Raw genomic sequence first — 22,478 nt, forward strand, 5'->3', positions numbered from 1 at the left:
TAATTTTTATTAATTTTTCAAATTTATAATCTGCCAATGTTTCTTTTAGAAACATTTCAGTTCTTCTGTTTCTTCATCTTTAAGGGTTCATTCAGTCATCAGGTAATGGTTCTGACTAGTACTCTGATCCTAAACATTTATAACTCTGTATTTTGTCAGGGATGTTAACTAGCTTTGCTAACATCCTGCTTTGTGTTCATTCTGAGAACCTAGGCTGATGTAGTAAAGCATAGCACTGGACTTTAGAAAGTCAAGATTATTTAATTTTCCTCAACAAATAACATTATGATAAAAATAACAATTCAGCCTCTATCTCCTCAGCCAAATCTGTGCTTCTCTGTTTTCTAAGCTTTTGCTCACTGTAGCATTAACAGGACGAGGGAAACCTTTCAGTTTTGTGTATAGTTACATCCATGACAGGGAATGGTGAAGTTCACAACTGGCTTCTAAGTGTTCACCAAAAGAAATATTGGATGGGAGGACTCTTGTAAAATAAAATAGTTCACATTTTGTTTTTCTACTTAAATTTCCATTTTTATTCATAAACATTATTGTATGCAAAAATCCCTTATTCCTCACTTCCCTTGTTTTCTCCTCTGTTTTGTTTTTAACCAGCAAGTAGCGCACTTTTAAACACTAGAAAATCATTGAACAACAATAATAATACATTGCTAACCACAAATGTAAGAGTCTAAGAGCCAGGCCATGATAAAAAGGTAAAGGTAAAGGTACCCCTGCCCGTACAGGCCAGTCTTGACAGACTCTAGGGTTGTGCGCCCATCTCACTCAAGAGGCCGGGGGCCAGCGCTGTCCGGAGACACTTCCAGGTCACGTGGCCAGCGTGACATCGCTGCTCTGGCAAGCCAGAGCTGCACACGGAAACGCCATTTACCTTCCCGCTAGTAAGCGGTCCCTATTTATCTACTTGCACCCGGGGGTGCTTTCGAACTGCTAGGTTGGCAGGCGCTGGGACCGAACAACGGGAGCGCACCCCGCCGCGGGGATTCGAACCGCCGACCTTTCGATCGGCAAGCCCTAGGCGCTGAGGCTTTTACCCACAGTGCCACCCGCGTCCCATCCAGGCTGTGATAGAATCTGCTTATTATGGATATTTCTGTTTTGGCTGAAATCTTTGAAGGGGCTGTATTTTGATTGATTTCTGGCAGAGAAGGGGAGAAAAATATAACTCTATATCTTATGCATTAAGATACTGAGATATGTACCAAGTAATATTATTGACAAGGAACAGAACAGACAAGGCATGGTGGCTTGCCAAGGCCCTCACCTGAATAACCATTATTTTTCTTACAGAAAAAAATATTATTTAAAAAAGACTACTAGCCCTAACTTAAAAACAAACCGAACCCCAGAGTTAATACTTTGTATGTTTCACCCAATACTTTGTGTGAAACAATGTCTCGTAAATAAATAAGCAAGCAAGCAAGCAAGCATGCTACGTGCAGAGTGCTAGAATAAAATTGATGTATATAATAAGAATGAACAAAGAATCTACACAAACAATATTTCACCTAAACAATATTTTACCTATGGTAAGGAATGCCTTTACGTCGGTCCACTGTTTCCTGACAGATCTCTCTCCGCCTGTGAAGAGTATGAAGAATATGGCACTTCTATACAACATAACAAATTATTTTCAAACAGATCAAAGCAGCACTTTGCATGAAGCCTGGATGCCAGTGTGAAGAAGCCCAATAACTCTTGTAGCATGCCATACATTTAGGAGTCAGGTTGATGCATTCTGCACTGTTTCCAGTCACCATGCAATCTTCAGCATAGACCCAAAAGCGGCACTCTTTTTCAGGGACCCTGGGGAAGCAAAGGTGGAGTGCTGTGCAAAAACATTCTGCAAAATGTGGCTTCTGTTGTTTGTTTTCCAGCAACTGGCTGCCATGAAGCACCTAATGTGACATTGATTCTGCTGAACCATCTTGGTTAATGGATTATGTAACTGAATTCTCTGTCATTCCCCCCCCCCCATCACATACATTTAAACTGATGCCAGTATGACAGAATGAATACGACTGAACATAGGAATTTCATATTGATTCGAAATTGCTATAATTTATCAATCACTAGGTCATAACTTTATATATTTACCACACTCTTTGGTAGACTTCGTTCCTATTTTTAGTTGCTTCCTTTTACAATCACAGATTGGTAAGTGTTTGTTAATCTATGACATGAAAAACAAAACGAAATCTTGTGCTATCAGGTATCCCAAGCTGCGGGCGGCGATGGGGGGGGGCAGGGCAGGATCCTCACCTATTTGCAATTCATGGGACAATTATAAGGAGAAAATGATCCTGGTGTGCTTTGTTATTTGCTGAAAAAATGCTTTAAGAACTTGCTCTTAATTTTTATAATTGTCACACCATTAATGAAACCTTAACTCATATCAACCATATAAGGTTAAATTGAGTATTCAATCAAATTTGCATAAAATTGAAGGGGAATAAAATGAGTTTTAAAATAGAGCATCATATATCAGTTATTTGCAGATTATGTATGTATGTATTTATGTATGTGCCACACAATAGATACCCGTGTGGGAAAAAACAGGGATGAGCCTGCTGCCTGCAGTTTTTACAAATACTTGGGTTTAAAATATATAGTTTAATATATTTTAAAATGCATTTCCTGGTTTAATAAAGAGCAGCTCTTTAATCAAAAGGTTTTATATCCATGAATATAACCTAATTGACTCAAATTTTATTTTAAATAGGATTTGCATTAGCAATGTAATGCAATTATCTTAGGATGTACCTTTACATTTTTGTAGATCAGATTTTAAAAAAAAGAAATTATTTGGTTTGGTTTGAGCAGAGTACTCTTTACAGCTTCTGCAAAACTCACTGACAGTGTTAAAACAATAGTATAATTGAAGTGTCATCATTATAAAAATAGTTTTCTTTCAACTTCATTTGTTGTAGTACTAGTAAGATTACCACTCCTCAAGGTGGCTATAGTACGGTATATTAGCATTTTGTTATTCATTTAAATATATGCAAATTTAAAGTCACCCATTACCTAGTACTGGGTATTTGAAAAGCCCTCCCTCAAAAAAATATTGCTAAAAAAGATGAGTAAAGCAGGCCAAGACACTCTACATGTTACCAACCTATTAAAAAATTAAGTACCAAAGAAATATTAAATATGAAACATTGTGTCTTGACCTGGTATATTTCCAAGAGAGAAATCAATATACCTTTATTTAATATGCAAATTTCAATCTCTTCAAGGATCCCCATTTGCTTTATTATGCCAGCTGAATATAACTATCCTAAACTGCAAGATTCCGAAGCAAAATGAGCTCATTGAAGAGGTCCCCCTACAAAAAACCAATTACCATCCATTATCTTGACTCTGCCATCCAATAACTATTGCACTTCATAGAAAAATGTACGGTTTAAAACAAGCTATGATGGAGGCATTGTTAAGTCTCTGGAAAGGTTTTGAAGAATAACGGACCATAATAATAATATTGGGTGGGATCTAAAACAATTAGAAGTTCTGCATTCCAAATGGGACTTTTTGGGGCGCAGGGATCTAATAATTTCTAGTTCATCTTCAAGTCCATTCTTTTGCATGATTTTTTTTTTTTACACATATTTATACTTTTTAATCGTTGGTGGATTTTAAACAATTCACATCCCTTCCTCTCTCTCTCTGTATGTGTGTGTATGTTTCAATGCTTTCTTAGTGTTCTTATGTATATTTTATACTTCAGCATTGCATCTTGTAACATATAGTGAATGGTGAAAAATATTACCAACGATCATTTGGATGAACACAACATGAACTGAACTAGTCAGTTTTATAAAAGGATGAACTGCATCTGGAATTTGTTCCTTTTTGGATATCATAACACAACCCCTTTTAAAATGAATTTCCCAAGCTCTGTTCTATGTATCCAAATTCATAGGCGCACCCAAAGTAGGTCTTTGGAGACACGGGCAATTAGGCTTTTGCTAAGTAAGTTTGCCCATCCTTCCAGCTACATTCCAGCCCTTCTGACACCACAAGACAGGAGTGAGGAATCTGTGGCTCTCCAGGTGTTTGACTCCCAACAGCATGGACAATGCAAACCCTCCAACATTCCTCAGATGAAAATAAGGACATTTCTTACTCCTCCCCAACAGACCCTCCTCAACCCCCCCTTTTTTGTTCCCCTCCCTGCAGAGCATTTCCTATCAGAAGAATGGTGAGTGCCATCACCAATGGGACACAGCCCACACACCCTCCACTGTCCTGAGAAAACTCCTTAATCCTGCTTTTGTTTTATTCTTTGGTAGGGTTACAAAAAGAAAAACATACACCAAGAAATAAATTTTAGAAAAGAGGATTGAATGCGGATGCACAAAGCATTCTTTAATTTAAAAAATCAAGACTCCTTGCGCTCCGCTCTACCACTCCTTTGTTCCCACCAAGGGCGGCCCTGCCCTCTGCCTGCCTCTCGGAGACAGTGGGGCTGGGCCTCAGTGGCAACAGCCTCTTCTCCTCCTCATCCGCTCTCCAGCAGCTGCTACAAGCTGCCCAAGGGAGGAGGCCAGCGGCAGCAGTCCTGGAGAGGCCATGGGGTGCTCCCTCGCCACCACCTCTGCTCGGGACAAGCCCCAGCTCACCCTCTTCTTCAAGCTCAGCAGCAGCAGCAGCAGTAGCAGGGGAAATAGGGACAGTTCGAGATGAAATCAGAAGCCGGGATGGCTTTCTTAATTCCGGGTTCTCCCTGGAAAATCAGGACACTAGAAGGGTATGGACAACGATCAGGGATTATGGGAACTGCAGTCTATCAACTTCTGAAGGTCTTCAGATTCCCCATTGCTGCATTATAACTTAGTTATCTTGGTAGGTGTTTTAATTAACGGTAACCTTAAGGGACGCGGGTGGCGCTGTGGGTAAAACCTCAGTGCCTAGGACTTGCCGATCATATGGTCAGCGGTTCAAATCCCCGCGGCGAGGTGAGCTCCCATCGTTCGGTCCCAGCTCCTGCCCACCTAGCAGTTCGAAAGCACTCTTAAGTGCAAGTAGATAAATAGGGACCGCTTTATAGCAGAAAGGTAAACGGCGTTTCCGTGTGCTTCAGCTTCGTCACGCTGGCCACGTGACCCGGAAGTGTCCTCGGACGGCGCCGGCTCACGGCCTCTAGAGCGAGATGAGCACGCAACCCTTGAGTCGGAGACGACTGGCCCGTACGGGCAGGGGTACCTTTACCTTTTACCTTTTCTTTTAACCTTAATATACCAGAAGGACAGTTGCAGCCAAGTATGTAGAGAAGGACTGAATTCAACAACAATGCACAACAATGTTTATTACAGCATTATATTTAGAGGTTGCTACTGTATGAATTAGCACACTTCAAAATAGATCCAAATGCTTTGCTGCAAATATAAAAACTACTGTAAACAAAACAGAAAAAGGCTATAAAAAAATTCATGGTAAGTGTTGTTTTTTTTAACAACCCTGACAGCAAGAACAACCAGAAGCTGTAGTGGGGGGAAAGCTTATGTAAGTGTGGAGTTATCTAAACTGTCACTGTAGGAGTTGAGGGCAGGGAAATAATGAAATATACGCACATGCTGGATGAAGTTTTGCTGCAATTAGGTTGCCAGATCAAAATTTCAAAAGCATAGCAGACTGCCAAGCTGAAGTCTCTGTGAAGTTCTATGGAGCTGGAAGATTTTAAAGTAAGGAGGGATGATCATTGCATTTATGGAGCTGTGCTGTTCTGGAATAAGTAAAAGTCCTTTAAGTAAGAGACATCTGGCAACCTTAAATTACATGATATGTATGTAGACCTGACCTTGCTTCAACTTTCTAGCGGGCAAGGAGGCGATTTTTCTATATTTATCTGATGACGTTTGAGTCAGCTTGGGCAGACTTCAGTAAGAAAAAATGTTTAGAAGCACTTCAAAAAGATAAGATCAATAGTTATTTTTAAGCATTATTTTCCTGTTTTTGCTGGCCAAAACTTCCAGAGTTGCAGAGAATGATCATTTATTTTTTAAAATAAATTGTTGTTCAATGAAAACTTCATCCTCAGCTGCTAAAATACATGGCTATCACCACTTCTGAAACTGTACTATGAGCATTCTTAAAAGCAATAAATTAAACTAATATTACTATTCAATTTATTTTAGCCTATCTGTAAGCATATTTTATCTGCTTCCATTATTTTGTCTGGAATTTGTCATTACTAAAGAGTGTAATCCACATTGCATTTTAAATTATAGAAAAGCTGCACTTACATTTAATAGATTTGGATGGCACCTGGCATTTTTGCATCAGATTAGTCATTGTTTTTCCTTGCAATCAGAATTTCCTTGTACTTGAAATATATTTGGATTGTGTCCATCCTATTAACACACAGTTAAATATGGGGACTCACTTGAAAGCTCCACATTTCCGGTGCTAATCATGATGCTGATGCAAAGCGATAAGTACCTATCTTAAAATACCTGACTTTTAAAGGAATCCTCAAATCAGGGTGAAGCATGAATCCATTAGTTGGCATGGGCAGTTGATCAATGAATTAATCACAGCTTTAACAGATGGATTTCTGTTCCAGTTGCAATCAGAGATGTAGCCCTTGCAGCGGTGACAGCCTATGAACACCTCATGAGTCACACAAGTTTGATTTCCCAAACAGTGACATTATATTGTATACTTAGGAGAAGCTAGTATATTTGTAAAATAACTGCAAAACATCATTTGCTTTGAGACGTAGTATTAACTGATCTATATATTTATTTACATTAACTATTAAAACAAAGTAACTGCTTGACCGAACACTTTTAATACATTTTCATTTCAAAAGCAGAGAATCATAGTCTGAATCAACTACCTTTCAATGGATACCTCAGGATACTCTTGCACTGCGATCGTACCAGCACTGTATAACGATGAAGTGCAGTGATGTCTGTTTTAGCTATATCGGAGGGGGAGTATGTTGTCGAGTAAGATGCTTCGTATTTTGCTGCTGCATTCTGCAGAGCAAAATCAATTTTTAGCTGTCCGAAACGTTTGTTTATTTCTGAAGAATTGGGAAATAAGCACATGGCAAAAGTGATCATAGCAAAAGATGACTCGTTTAATCACCTCTTCGTTACAAATATCCAGAATTCATCTCTTGAATCCCGTCAATATGAAGTCTAACTCCTCAAGAACATAAGATTCCTCTTCCAGATATTCAACCTAAGGTGGTGTAAAATGTAAAAACAACAAAAAAAAAACAACAAAAACCATATGAAACCAAACACACGCATTTCGGGACCCTGTAGCCTTACTCCTGTACAGTATATCAGCGCTACTAATATTTACTACCACTGTTAAATTCAGCAGAGGTTTACAAACAGTACTTGCTCCATCGTATTTAGCTGTATTTAGTGCAGCAAAATCTGTCACTTCAGAATTTGCCGGTATTGATTTATTTAGACTGTAACCTTGGGAGCAGGCACATAATCTTTTAATATGTGTTTAATTAATTATTGTATATTATTACTTATGCCCCAAATATATCTGTATTTACTCTGACATATATCCCATTGAGTTCCGTAGAAACTGGGAAAAATCTTATCCACAATTACCTGGGAGTAAGCCTTACTGAAAATAGTGTTGTCTACTTCCAAGTAAACATTCATACAGTTGCACTGCGTGTTTAAAATTGCAACCAAAGGTGAATAAAATAGTCAAGAGAGCTAGAGGACTTGTTTTTAGAAAGCATCAGATGTTTTATGGTGCACCTTTACACTCTATAAAACAATCCCGACAAAAATGTCTTTGAAGCAATGGAAACTTGTGTCAAGCAGCATATATTGCATTTAGATTGCATCCATCACATTATGAATTGGTATCTCCTCACTTGTATATAGTATAGACTGTACAAATTAATCTAAGAATTGAGGAGTGCTGCTTTATGAATCAAGAAAATCCTAAAATATTTAATTATTCTGTTTGTATTCAGAGGTTTTAGAAGTCAGGCTGATGAGCAAGAATATAGTTAACCGTCCACCTTCCAATCTATTTACTTTTAATGTAAAAGGTCTGCCTTTTATATCTGGTTTATCTATCGTTCAGTTGTACTGAAGCAACTGTCTGGCTCGGAGCAGCAGTCTAAATGTTCTGCTTTCTTTTGGCCTTCAGTTAAGTGATTGAGAAGTAGTGAGAAGTGGAATGATTTATCCAGACTTTTAAGTGACTTTTAAGATTTACATTTTTCGCTAAGGCCTCTGTGGCCATAACAGGAGACATATACTATTTCAAGAGTATTGAATTTTCCTCCATATCTAATTTTTGTGGCTCTATCACTTGCATCTATACTGCAAAAGGAATTCCCCGTGAAAGCCTCATAAACTCCAGCAAAACTGAGTACATATGGATCCTGCTCCACTTTATCACACTGCAATTGTCAAAAGCCTCATTTTTACTGTGTGCCATTTTGCTACAGAAACCTTCGGATATGGGGATGGTGGAATCTTATTTTCAAGCTGTATCTTATATATAGGAAATGTTGGTCCTAAACAGGTTTTATTTCTATCCAACTGTAATGGGACTTAGGGAACTACTCCAGGGTATCATCACTGCAATATTTGTTCAGCTAACGTTGTTCAAGGGTGCTAGGAATATTAACTAGTCTACATCATACAGAATCCTTGACATTTTAAAGGTAAAAGCATAGTCAGTTGAACAACGAGACTAAATAATTTACAACCAATTTTTTTTAAAAAAATAATTGATTTCATATTTAAGTTTATATCCCAGTTTTTAATTAATGCACTAATCCTAAATATCTTCCCACCACTGTCTATGAAGTCACCTCTCTTCCCTCCTTCAAATCTGTCTGCAAAACCCAACTTTTCTACAGATATTTTACTAGCACACTCTGTCCTCAGGGCTCCTCCAGACATCCTGTTTATTGAGCATTCACCCACATTTGCTTACACAAAGCTTACATGGAGGATAAATTCTGTCTGGTCTTTATTGAGAATTTGTTCTGTTTGTTTGCAAGGAGGTTCTATGACAATGAGCACTCATCCTGAATACATCCCAATTTGCTTGTGCATCTTCCTGCTAATCATTCATTCACGCCACAATTTGTAGTTTCATTTCCCCATCACTTTCTTAACTGCAAAAACCAGGTTTTTTTAAAGTGAATTTGAAGCGACAGAGCTCTTTCACTTACTTTAGCTGTGCAAACCTAGATTTCGTGTTCACTTGAATCCCTCCCTTGAAATACAGATAGTCTGGAGATGATGCTATTCTTTTGCCTGCAGTCATCACTATTTTATCCTTTCTACTTTTGCTTATCAAGTCCTGCCCTTTCCGTTTCCCTCTGTCCTATCTATAAAAGTCTTCTTAACAGACAGTGCAATGGTGCACTGATTCTACTAAACAAATGCTAAATAGCAGCAGTAATAATGATAGTGCCAGCACTAGCACACTTATCTAAACGTTGCCATTTATACACCCATTGGACTAGCACTCCAGTTAAGGAGGCAGCACAGAGGGGCACCCTTCCTGGCCTTTCTTATACTATTCACGGCCTACGTGAAGCAGAAGACTCATGCGTCTAAATAACAGTTTTAATAGCTCTTCCTCTATAAAAACAGGGTGGCTAATAAAGCAAAAACCATGCCATCAAAGTACAGATCTGTGAATGCAGCACCTGCCTCCCTTGTTACATTATATGCATGATGGAAGAGAGAAACTGCTCTTCCAGCTCATAAAATGGAGCACAGGTCAGGTGAGTGCACAAACCAGGCCGCAGCTTATGGGGTAAGAACTGTAGCTCATTGGTAGAGCATTTGCCTGAAACTCTGGTGCACTTCTGTTGGTCAGTGCAGACAATGCGGAGATAGATGGAGCGTTGAGCCAACTCAGCATAGGATAGTTTCTTGCATGGGTTGTATAATCACCGTATTTTTCGCTCTATAGGACGCACCCGACCATAGGACGCACCTTGTTTTAGAGGGGGAGAACAAGAAAAAAAAATCTCTCCCTCTGCGCAGCACCCCTTCAGCGAAGCGGCAGGAGAAACGAAGCCCCTTCCATTTCTCCTCCCGCTTGGCTGAAGGGGCGCTGCACAGAGAGGGAAAGCGAAGCAAAGCCAGGAGACCGAGAGGGATCGGTACGCACCGACCCCTCTCGCTCTCCAGGCTTCAGTGAAAGCAACGCAAAGCCTCCGGAGCACGGCGGGAGCGCTCCCACAATTTTGCCCATTCTCATTTACCATATTTTTCGCTCCATAAGACGCACACACATTTCCCCTTAATTTTTGGAGGGGGAAAAGTGAGTCTTATAGAGCGAAAAATATGGTAAATGAGAATGGGCAAAATCGTCACCATTTGTGAGGTATTCTTAGGCAATAATTCAAACACAGCCTTTCCCCGCAAACTGGCGTCAGAATATTATAGGACTATAATAATAGCAAATAATAATACTTTTATTATTATTTATACCCTGCCCATCTTGCTGGGTTGCCCCAGCCACTCTGGGCAGCTTCTAATGCATATGAAAACATAATAAAACATCAAACATAAACAACCTCCTGATACAGGGCTGCCTTTTCTTCCTTATGTGAAATCTCAGCTTATCTTGGCCACTGTGAACTGGGACAAGAAAAAGGGCAGGGTCTTTTGATTTGCTGCTTCAGCAAGTGAAAGATTAAGACAAGATGGATGAAATGCTGTGCTTGTGCAGTAGCCCTAATTTGGGTATGGTATTGGCCTTTCAGGACATTACTGCCAGAAATGCTGATAACCAGATAATAGAAGGTTTGGATAACAGAAATGAGGTTTGGATCATGGAAGTCCCAGTAGTTCCAATATAAAAACTAAACTGACGCGTTAGTTTCTGGTGCTGAAAATTTGTTTTGCAGAACTACTGGGCTATTTCAATCTATAATGTTTTTAATTAATTCAGTCCCGATCAGTGAATAAATTAAACCAAGACTCACAACAACCCTTCTAAAGTCACATTTAATCTTCACTCGTTTCTGGAAACTGTAAATGGGTTACAATGCTACACAAGTTTCTCTCTTATATGTTTAATGAGCATAGATCCTCCTTGATCCCCTTCTCTCCAAGCACGTACATGCATGCACATCACCAGTATAATTTCCATGCACAAGTTCTGAACACTGTGAATGAGAAGTCCAGCATCTTTTTAGTGAAAGCAGACTGCCACCTATAGGTGTATGTTAGGCTTCGCAAATAGGCTCTTTTTTGGGTAACAGGCCCTTTATATATACTACGATAAATTGAACTTAAAATTGTTATAATAGGATGACACAATCCTAATATTAATGTAGTTGCATAGTATTGTTTTATATGCATTCTGCTCTTCTATCCATAAAAAAACTAAACCCTTTAGCAGATTATTTCTACCTGCAAGATGGGTAGAAAAGCAAAAGGGTTAAAAAGAAATGTGGTATGTTCATTTTAAGAAGCAAAGCAATGTTTTAGTTTCATTATCTAGGCAGACCATTGATAGTAGACAACCTGTTATTCTGATAAAAAAGAGTGTTGTAAAAATTGATACAATATTACTTTATAGCATACCTATTTGTCTATATTGTTGCCTATTTATCACTTACATAACCATAATTTTAGTCATGCATTGTATTTCCATTAAATCTGATATGTGTCCAATGTATCGCAACAAGGTTTATTAAAGATAAACAGCTACATTCCTTTATTTTGTTTTTCATTAAATCTTGGGGTAAGGGTGGGATGAAACGCTTGTAATGCAAGTCTTGGTTATGTAAGACTCAAGTATCACATAATCAGTCTCATCAGCATACACCTTGAAAATGGAAATAGAAATTACAATTCCAGATATAGAACATTTTAGATTATTACTCTTATATTTTGCAGGTCAACATTTTCTAAATCACTTGGATAGATCTTGGAACAGTTAAAAGGTAAATAGAAATCCTTTTTATTTTTACTGTGCAGCTAATGACCTGGTCTATGCTACATGTATTAACATGGATGCTACTGGATAATTTCTGAAAATTAAAATCATATAGCAAAAGTTGCTATAAATGCTTTGATAGTGTCTTTGGTTTTGTGTTGCTCTTTTTTAAAAAAAGATGCATTAAGCTTGATGCATTGAAAAAGAGTTAACGGTAACATTTTCAACTCTCTTACTTAAGAGTAAATGTTGCTGATGGCATCTGACTCGGAATTACTGGGGAGGGGGGAGAGGGAATTAAAAGAAGTGCAGCTTTTATAAAGTTCTAAGATTGCCGAATGACTATTTAATTTTGTTTTTAAATAGTCTTAGCCATTGGTGTATTGAAAAGGCCCGTTTTAAAATGTCCTGCTTTCTGGGTTTCCTAGTTTACCCTTTTGTCGAAACGTGGTACCTAGAACAATTGGCGTCTTTGTGTGATGTATATATCCTTCCTTATTTATATCAAATTATTTAAAATTTATTTTATGCTATAACCTGTACAAGGTTGTAAGTAAATGATCTGTGCTGCAGGATTTGGACGTTGTGTGTTAAACGACTGTCCAAAAAAGGAGTACAGCAGTATCCGTTTGTGTTAGTTTTTTCCTCCACTCAATTCGTGGTTGCTGCAATACATTTTAGTAATAATTTGAACAACATTTCCCAATTACAAAAACGTTAAGCAGACATATTTTGAAACAATTCCACCCAATTCATATATTTTTGTTTGAATCTGGCCCACCATCTTGACACTTTGGATAGCAGGATTTACTTTAAAGATTATTTTACTTTGTAAAGTACAGTATTAACTTTAGAGGAGAAGTGGCCAAAAGTATGAAAACCCACATCCTTGAGCATTATAATTCTTATTTGTTTTCTAATCTATACAGCAAATGGCCTTCTTGGTAAAACCCTTGGTAAAACAACTGCCAACACTTCCACAATATATAGAATACATTTGTCATAGTCCAAACCTAAATCAATACATAATACAGTAAGAGTCCACAATTTTCTGGAAAGGGACAAGATATTTTAAATGTCCCCTCAAATACTGGATGAAATAAGGGGTAAAAACCCACTGTAGTACTTATAAAAGAACCTAAAAATGAATGTAAAATTATGCTCTGCAATAATGTGCTTTTATGAAATACTTTTCTATTTAATGTAGAAAGAGAATGGATACGTGGGAGACATATAGGGTGGGTGGAGAGCACAAGTAGAATTTGGCCTTATGTCATTCCCATGTTATATAATTAGAAAGCCAACTTTAGAGCCTTCATCCTGAAGGATAATTCAAGCAGAAAAGTGGGGGGTGGGGGTGGGGAAGGGCAAAGGTGCTATATAAAATTTGGAAAGCGATGACCAAGAACATAGTTATATGATTTATCAATGAGTGATTGTCTTGCATGGAGAATTTTAAAAGGAAATATTAAGTAATCTTTCGAACTGCTGTTTATTTTTTTAATGTCAATTTCATATTTTAATGAAAGAATAGAGGCAATTTCCTCCTTTTTTTATGAAATGTGAAAACGCCGGATCATAGAATTTGCAAGGGAACTTTTTAAGTTGTATAGAATTCTGCTAATAGTTTACAACTATTTTACTATATTACTATATAACTATATTACAAAGAAATATAAAGAACAAGTGTTACTATACAGGTGATAAATCTGTTAGTACAGGGGTCAGCAACCTTTTTCAGCTGTTCACCGTCCCTCAGACCATCTGGTGGGCCGGACTATATTTTTTTGGGGGGGAATGCACAAATTTCTATGCCCCACAAATAACCCAGAGATGCATTTTAAATAAAAGCACACATTCTACTCATGTAAAAACACCAGGCAGGCCCCACAAATAACCTAGAGGACACATTCTACTCATGTAAAAACACGCTGATTCCCGGACTGTCCACAGGTTGGATTAAGAAGGCAATTGGGCCACATCCGGCTCCCGGGCCTTAGCTTGCCTACCCCTGTGTTAGTATATGTAAGAGAGTTCAGGTGTCTCAAGATAAAGTGTAACTATCCTGTAGTAACATTTGCACTTCTATGCTAACATCCGATTGTCATCAACTAGACATGATAATGCCTATTACGGGACCAAGAGTTTTAAAGCCTTCAAATATCACATTATTCATCGGACAAACATCTAACCAGCAGTCCAGCACAGTAAAATATGTAACCAAATTAGCAACCCATAAATAACACATTTTAGCTTAATGTTCAGTTTATCTCTCTATGTTCATTGGAACTATTAATTGCACAAATGTGTTCTCCCATGAAAAATGTTGCAAGGGTGAATTGCACCATAAATAAGTTCTAGGAGGATCTTTTATATCATGTGAGTGGGGGATGGAGACGGGACAACAGCATGTTTTCTCCATAAAGTCCAGATCTCAAATGTATTATATAATTCAGTGAGGGCCTAATGTTTCATTTGTTCAGTTACAAAAGAAAACTACTGTATGGAGAATTTAGCTAAAAATCCAACAATAGCTAGAAAAGAAGTTAGTTGCATCACCAAAACGACAACTGGTGGTCTATGAATCGATATATAGACTGATCAGAGACATTTAAGAGGGAATGCAATCACAGACTTGATTATAATACATAATATGTACGTCTATATTATTGGTATCAGGACTTGGGATTCCTGAAGTCGGGATGCCTGTATCTCTAGCTAAGACTAAATTTTATTTTATTATTGCAGAGAAGGAAATGTCCTTCTATAGCCAATAAATGTATGGATTACAAAGTTTCACTGAAGAGCTGCAAGAAAAGTAATTAGTCTTGTAAGAATTCTGTAAGATGGGTAAAGGGGAAAGGAGATCTCTTATCATGGTATACTCGCTGTTCTAATAAGGCGCCATTAGCTGTTACATAATCACAACTATTTCTTCCTCTTAGCCTATGTTTATGCCCGGCATTTAAGGTCCAGCATAATTAAATTAAAATGTCTTTGACTAGAAAAAAAATGAATGAGGTACTTTTTTGTTTCAGCTCTTTACACTATGAAAGAGAAGCCTGATACTTGCTTCGACAAATGTTCATGATCTTTTTTTAAAAAATCCTACCAGAGGTAGAGACCTTTACTGACGTAAGATTGGGATCTGTCTGAATGGGGGGTGTTTTTTTTAAGCTGGCTAAAATTACTGGAAGCGTTTCTGAAAATAAAGAGAAAAAATTACAGTGCTCATCTGCCCTAATATTTTCACACGCAGCAAGACTGGTTTGCAGTGTCAGTAACATGCATCTGATCTGTGTCACCTGCTTTGCCATCTGAAAATCAGTCTTGGTGCAGAATTGCAGTGGCCTCCCATTGGTGTAAACTCATCTATTTGAAGAGGCAACATTATTCCATTCTGCAGCTTTTCATTGTTACAGTTGTGTGCCACAACAATGTAATTTATCCATATGGGCTACCACTTGAAGTGTACCACTTTCCATCTAATGCCCATCTAATGCCCAGTCTTTAAGGGCACATTCCCATACTAAAGGTTTACTGGACGAGGAAATAAAAGATTTGATGGGAGCTCTATATACTGGCAGAACACCAGATATGCTGCTGCCGTGGGAGATACATTTGGCACAATTGTGCAGATACGTTGGTGGAATGGCCAAAACCAAGTGGAGTTGTGGTTTCGACATGGCCGGAACAGAGGAAGAACACGTTTATGCTACTTTCTAGACTCTCCCAGACTACGCACACCCCGGTCAATGGTGCAACTTTACACCATCCCTAGATCAGGTGCATATTTTTTTTCCCATCACACACATTTTATGCTCATAAGGGGGAATTCTGGTAGCAGGACACTATGGAGAAAGAGCACTTTACACCCTGAGCTTGCAACACATCTGGGAATTGGAGCACATTGCTAACGCTTCTCTAGAATTCCAGACACAAATATCCAACACCAAACTCTACTCCACTCCAATACCCAGGGATGCCAGGACAGAGCACACACACAGGGTACTCCCGCTCCCATGCCTCCCGAGTCCCTATGGGAATATGGGCATCGTCTGAACTATACTGCTCCTACCTTGCAGCAATTAGGAGCAGGATCGCGCACACGCAGGCAAGGCCCTTATCCCGCAGCCATGCAAGCTCTCTGCCGTCAAAGACCAGGTACTCCAACTGTTGCCACTACTGTACCAGTCAACACTCATGAGCATTTTTACCTTGCATTCTCACAGATGGATGAACGGGGCAGAAAAAGCTGTCCCCATTCTTGCAAGAGTTCCACAACAACCCCCAAAGGGGAAGGAGTATGTATACTCACAGTCAGTGTAGTCTCTCTTCCTCCACAAGGTGTACAGCTAATGGTGGCAGAGCACTCAGGTAGCATTACTCCCTCTTCTCTTTCAATCCCTCACACACTGTGTGTTCAGTATATTGCTTGTTATTTGCTGTGGTGGTGTTCCAAGGGCACTAAGGCCATGTCGGTCATTTTCACATTTTCTACTTGTACGTTCTTTCCCCTCTCCTCCAGGTTGAACACACACTCGATATGGTGTCTGAGCGTACGTGTTCAGACAGTGCCTTGTCAGTGGTGGCACTACAGTTTTGGAATCAACTTCCTAGTTGTATCTGTGTATCTCTCTCAGATATCACAGAGGTTTTCTTTTGACAGGCTTTTAAATTCAACAATTTAATTGCTAAAGACAACTTCTATCCATTTTTTGGTGTTGTTTGTCCTTGTTTTATTCCTATTTTGTTTTTATACTCTTAGTGTTTTACTTTTAAAAAATGCTTTAGCTGTTTTGGAGCAGAAAGGTGGTATAAAAATGACAAAGTACTGAGTTAGCATACCAGGTCCAATAAATTGAAGCCACCAGAATGTGCCTTTGTTGTGCAAGAATCATATTGATTGGATATCATGGTGCATTACAATTGTTTCCACATTTCCACTTCCTTGGATTTCTGTTTCTTGCTTATCCTCTCTTCCAATATCCAAATTTAGACAACAGTCCCCACAATTATAAATAACAATACAGAAAACACAGAAAGTATTGACTGTTGCTTGCAGATGTGGGGATCATGCCTCATTTAATGTTTATAATGCACACTCTACTTGTGCCAAAATTCAAGGTAGTTACACATTTTATGGAAAAAAGGGTAGGACAACTAAGAAGAATGGAAATTCAAGCTTCACTAACTCATTTCCTAGGAGAGGCCATTGTCCCAGAAAAAGTGGTATAACTAAGTTCGACAAAAAAAATCTCATTCCCTGAAAGGCATAATATCAGAAAGAATACCATTGTGCGGTAAGTAATCTGAATCAACATTGCATGCATGCACATCCACACAGTAATATACAGTGCAGAAAGGGCCCTAGTGACATCACTGATTGCCACCAAGTGTGGTTTGGGCGCAGTGTATGTTGATAATTAATGCCTATTTGTAGCACATGAGAGAGGAGAATCGTCCTACTGCTTTTGTGGGAATTTTTAAATCTGCATTTGTTGACTAGTGGAGAAAGATGAATGAAGTGAACATGCACTTCATATTTCATCTTGCAAAGTACACGATTCAAAAAAAGAAACAGCCCTTCAGTGCCTCTGATCTTTAATTAAAAAGTCAAGAGCTTTAATCCAATGCTACCAAAAAATAATAGAAAATTAAATATAAAAACTTCTCTCCAGGAAAACAGGGGGGAAAAATAGCCTGTGGTTCACTTATGCCTATGATTAAATATAGAAAAATGGCAGTTTCTTAGAATGGAAGGCCAGCCAGCCAGACAGCACAGCTTTTCCACAGAACGTTGGGACGGGAAAATGCAGAATGTGTTTATTTGGAAGAGTCTTTGACTCGTCTTAATTTTGACCGCCATTCAAGGTCTGTGCAGCTGAATTGTCATTCATTGGGGATATGTACAACCTGACCCAATATGTTTATGATCTAGTGGCACTATTTTAAAAAAATAATCCCAACATACCATCTGCACCCAAATGCTTGAGGCAGAAATTATTATAAGTAGTTGTACTTTTTAGATCGGTTCATATGACGTGGGACAGAATGGCTCGATTTGCCTCAGGCGAGAAATCGACACTAGAAGTGAAGAATTTTATTTACAAATAGCTGTCCAAGTATGTCCTTAAACACATCGTGTTAGCCCACCTCCTGTTTGGGTCTTTAAGACTTCCCATCCATTCCCCATCTCTGCTCCACTTACTGAATTGGATCCTAAATACATGACTACTTCTTCCACATTGTCATCTCCCAGACTCATCAAGAGCATGTTGTGAGGTCTTCTCTACTGCAATGTTAGAACTTGAAAGTCATTTCTTGCAAGGTTAGGTTAAGTTAGGTTTATTACACTGATATCTCACCAAATGTGATAAAAGCACTAGGAAACATTTAAAGACTTTTTAATGTTATTTAGGCTGGCTTTTGGTGGCAGAAGTTAGGCTAGGTAGAATTTAGTTTTTATTATGATTCATTCACTGCATTGGCTTCAGTTATATTATATGTTGTTTAATGTTAATGTATTATTACCCATCTGGTGCCTTTGTTCAAATAAAATATGTATCGGAAGTAATTAGGCCGGCCCCGCGCTTCATTGTGCTGCTGCTGCTTCTCTTTCCAAAATCGCTGGTATAAGAGTGCAATAAGCACAGGTGAAAGATAGATATAATGTGGATCATCTAAAAGTGGACTACCCAGCAAAGTGCAAGAGGCCACAGCTCTGACAAGTTGTCCAAGGTAGTAAACGTTGCCAGTGGCTGCAATGCTTTCAGTATGAAAAAGCAACAACATTGATTAGAAAAATGTGAGACTGTCAGCTCACTCCCAAGTTGGAACTTGTCCCTTCAGAAATGTGGTTAGGAGTGTAGTGTGACTGTCTTTTTATATTTCCATATGAAGCCCTAAATCTAAAACATACAAGTTTCTGCATTGGACCATAAGTTTTGTGTTAATGTTGACCCAGAAATCCTAGAAACATCATTACTGCCATCAGTTGATTTGTTTTAATGTTTGTTTTATTTAGAAAATTTATTAATGAGGAAGTGAGAGCATTATCCAGAGCTGGGTTTATGGTGAGCTGCTGTAAGTATAACCCTATGACCTTGATTCAGCCCTCTGTGGAATCAAAAGATTAGAGGGCCACCATTGCCATTCACAGTAAGAGGAGGAGGAGGAGGAAGAATAATGAAAAATATCTTATTTCTAACCAGACCTCTGAACGGTCTGGCTGTTCTGAGATTCTGGGTTTCTGATGTTCCACATTGGTTTTGTTCCGCTTCATTACCAAGCAGATTTGTAATCTGAGAGTCATTATCCCGAGTTGAAACTAGGAAGGATTCCAACTACCTGTTTCCTTGTTAAAACATCCTAGGGAAAAAACATATTTAGGGGTATCTTGGATTCAACGTTCAATTTAGAAAAACAATTCAAGAAAAATAAAATTTAAGTGGAAAATGATAATTAAACAGAAATGTTTTTAAACAGTAATATTATCCTTTGCTGGCAAATGCCGCTTTCTTTCACATCTGGAAACATGTCTTGGTCATCAAATGAAGCAAGCTAGATTGCCTAACTGCTGTTGCCCTGCCCCTGCTTTTTAAGAGGTTTGTCTCTCAGTCTAGAAAAGCATACCTCTTCCACATCACTCAGTCAGTCAACTATTATCACATAATGCAACAGTCTCAAAGCCCCACAGAAGTACCACAGCTTTACCACGTTCACTTAATTCTGAAAGTTGTGTGTGGCAACCAAACAGCACGCTGTTAGTGGCTATCTAGTCATATTACACTGTTCAGGTTTTAAATATATTTAGCATTCTGTTTGGGAAACAGTTATTTATTCTGTCTTGTTTTGAGGAGAGGCCCAGAATTGACGAAAGGAAGCCAATAAAAGACAATAAAACAGAAGTAAACATAAGCTTCTCTCTGCCGTTACATACTCTGACTAGTTTGCTTGCAGTGCTATATACATGCATTTTTCATTTATAAGCTCTAAATCATCTTCCCAGTTTCTTCTTTACTGCTTTCTCTAAAATGGTCCACCTATGTTAGGTTTGGATGAAAATTTTGTAAAAGAGGCTTATTTATCTGCTTTGGCTCAATGCACAGGTACATTCATTTTGGCTGTGTCAAACTGGAACCCAGAAAGCGCTGCTTACTATTCTGGATTTTTAAAAAACTGCTCCACACTGGCTTTTCCTGAAGCTTCTCTTATGTATAAAAACCCTGTCAGGGATTTGCAAGCAGCAATAGCAGCAGCCTGCAAGTCTTTCAGCATCTCTGAACAAGCCAGTACCCTTTTCCCTTTACTTATTTTGTAAAAAAAACACACCAAAGATTTGATAGGACATTCACAGTATATCTAACCCCTCTTTTCCTCAATCCCCGGCTCCACTTTATTTTCCCAACACACAAAGAAACACACACAGGCACAGGTATCCATGTAAACAATGTATTTACCTTCCTTTTTTTTTTTTGCTGCTTCTTCTTTGCATAACATTCATTTTGTGATACTATTAAATCTCAGCCGTCTGCTGGACGCACAAGCCATCTTAAGATGGTTTTGTTTTGCTTTTCCAAGCCCTTCCAAGAAAATTAAAATGGAATAAGGAGGGTAGGGAAGAGACAGCACAAGAGGAGCTACATTCGGCATGAGATTTATGGTACATTTCACTGCCCCGAGGATCCTTAAAAGGGGGGGGGGGACACACACACACCAGAAAGCAAGGGAGAAAACTGTACTTACATTACTGCACACTCCTGCAAATCTCCTCCACCTTCCCCCTCCCCTTTACAACCTGATAGTACTACACATTGCATTCCTAGTGAGCTCCGTTCTCTGGATACCGAATTAGAACCCCGAGCAAAGGATCAACCACTTATCTCTTTAATCTACGATTTAAAGTACATTAAGATCAGAGCGAAAATAAAATCACTGACATGGCATGAGAATATTATAACACACATGACAGACCTTTCATGCCTCTATGTATTTCCCTCCCTTAGTGACAGACGTTTCATTGGCTTCTCGCCGCGGCACGAGCCCTGCCGCTATTGGCTGGCGAGGTCGGGCTTATCCCTGTTGGTAGGCAGAGGCTGGCTGCCGGACTGGCCAATCGTGTGTTTTGTTTCCAGGAGAAACATGGCATGTATAGCTATTTAAATCCTACTACACGGTGATGTAAGCGAGGGGGCTGTTGTAAAAAAAGAAGAAGAAGAAAAAGGAGGGTGGGAGAAGAAAAGAGGTTAGTAATAAGGCAAACTGAAAGGAAAATCTTGTCAAGCTGAATTATTTACAGTGCATGAGTTAATCCAACTGGAGACAAATATAAGTGACCCACCACACCTGCACATTGAACCAATATGTTAAAACCCTCTTCTGCAAAGAAATCTGCACAAACACATATGGCCCCTCTATTAGCCCAAATGCTGAGGTAATTTAGAGACACTGTTTTTGTCTCTTGACATAAATCGTTAAAATTCAAACACTTGGATTAATATTCAGGACGCATCCTCTCAAATACTCTGTTGCTGCTATATATAAATAAAAGAATCCCCATATATATATATATATATATATATATATATATATATATATATATATATAATCCTTGATCTACAACTTGCTTAGGGAGAAAAACACCTTTCTCTTTTAAAATGCAGTGTAGTACCATTGTTAGAGGGCTGTATTTTTGCAGTAGGGTTGATATTTTAAAGGACTGTCCAAGAACATTACTGCATGGAGTAGTAGGCACAGAGGTTTTATGGAGAATCATTTGGAGTACCGTATCCCTTTGACCCATTTGCTATATTCCTTCTCTTCCTACATTCATGCAAGTGGTCAGAGAGATTCCTCCCCTGACCCTGTACAGTTTATCTCACCCAGTAATACAGCAAGCATAGTAATGGTAATCCTGGTCCTTGTGCTGTTAAGCTATTTGTATTTGAATTTCCACCCAAACAAGATTTTTACAGTAAGTTATTGGAAGAAAGGACAAGATTTGCACATCCACTGTATCTGGGAATCCCAGGGAACAATATTACAACATGGGCTTCTGTTTTGCAGGGGCACCATGGGTGTAGCCGGGGGGGGGGCAGCTGCCCCCCTAGATCAAGTAAAACAATAGAAATACTTAACTAACTGATCAATCACATCGGTTCTGCCCCCCCCCCCCGGTCTTGCCCCTCCTAACAAAAATCCTGGCTATGCACATGAGGGGCAGAGGATTTTAAAATCTGTTCAAGGAGAACCCTCTGAAAGCTTATTGCAGCTACCTTCAAGTAGAACAGTGTTTCCCAACCGGTGTTCCGCGGCACACTAGTGTGCCGCGAGACGTTGGCTGGTGTGCCGTGGGAGGGAGGCGGGCGAGTCGGGCGGCGAGAGGCGGGGCGGCGGCGGCAAGGATCCGCGTAGAGCCGGGGGCGGCTCCGCGGTGGTGGTGCCGAGGTTTCTCTCTCCATTCTCCCCTCACACACACACACAGGAAATAACACAGGATCAGCTGACAGGACCCGGCCAATGGGGCGGCGGCGGGGCAGCGCGCG

General features: G+C 39.1%; 1 protein-coding gene and 1 long non-coding RNA gene across 13 annotated transcripts in view; one reads left to right on the top strand and one right to left on the bottom strand.

Moving 5' to 3' along the window:
* Positions 1 to 22,478, top strand: part of ARMC2 (armadillo repeat containing 2) — an 89,277-nt gene that overhangs the window by 18,362 nt on the left and 48,437 nt on the right. For 6 of the 10 annotated variants that reach the window (XM_083497648.1, XM_083497637.1, XM_083497645.1 and 3 more), the window contains exons 2-3: positions 11,892 to 11,938; positions 18,959 to 19,017. The gene's annotated coding sequence lies outside the window, so the exon portion shown is untranslated. The remainder of the gene's footprint in view (positions 1 to 11,891; positions 11,939 to 18,958; positions 19,018 to 22,478) is intronic. The other 4 variants (XM_083497649.1, XM_083497646.1, XM_083497640.1 and 1 more) reach the window with 1 other exon arrangement.
* On the bottom strand, positions 713 to 20,962 carry LOC310704370. 3 transcript variants are annotated; one of them, XR_014524736.1, is made up of 5 exons: positions 20,908 to 20,960; positions 7,117 to 7,212; positions 6,863 to 7,004; positions 1,546 to 1,602; positions 713 to 1,159 (listed from the first exon to the last, which is right to left on the bottom strand). It is a non-coding gene; the product is annotated as an uncharacterized lncRNA (long non-coding RNA). The 3 variants fall into 3 exon arrangements; XR_014524737.1 differs by lacking the exon at positions 20,908 to 20,960 and adding an exon at positions 20,680 to 20,901; XR_014524735.1 differs by having other exon boundaries at positions 6,863 to 7,212; positions 20,908 to 20,962.

Source organism: Podarcis liolepis (genome assembly GCF_965112155.1).
Source record: "Podarcis liolepis genome assembly, chromosome: 3".
Taxonomy (NCBI): domain Eukaryota; kingdom Metazoa; phylum Chordata; class Lepidosauria; order Squamata; family Lacertidae; genus Podarcis; species Podarcis liolepis.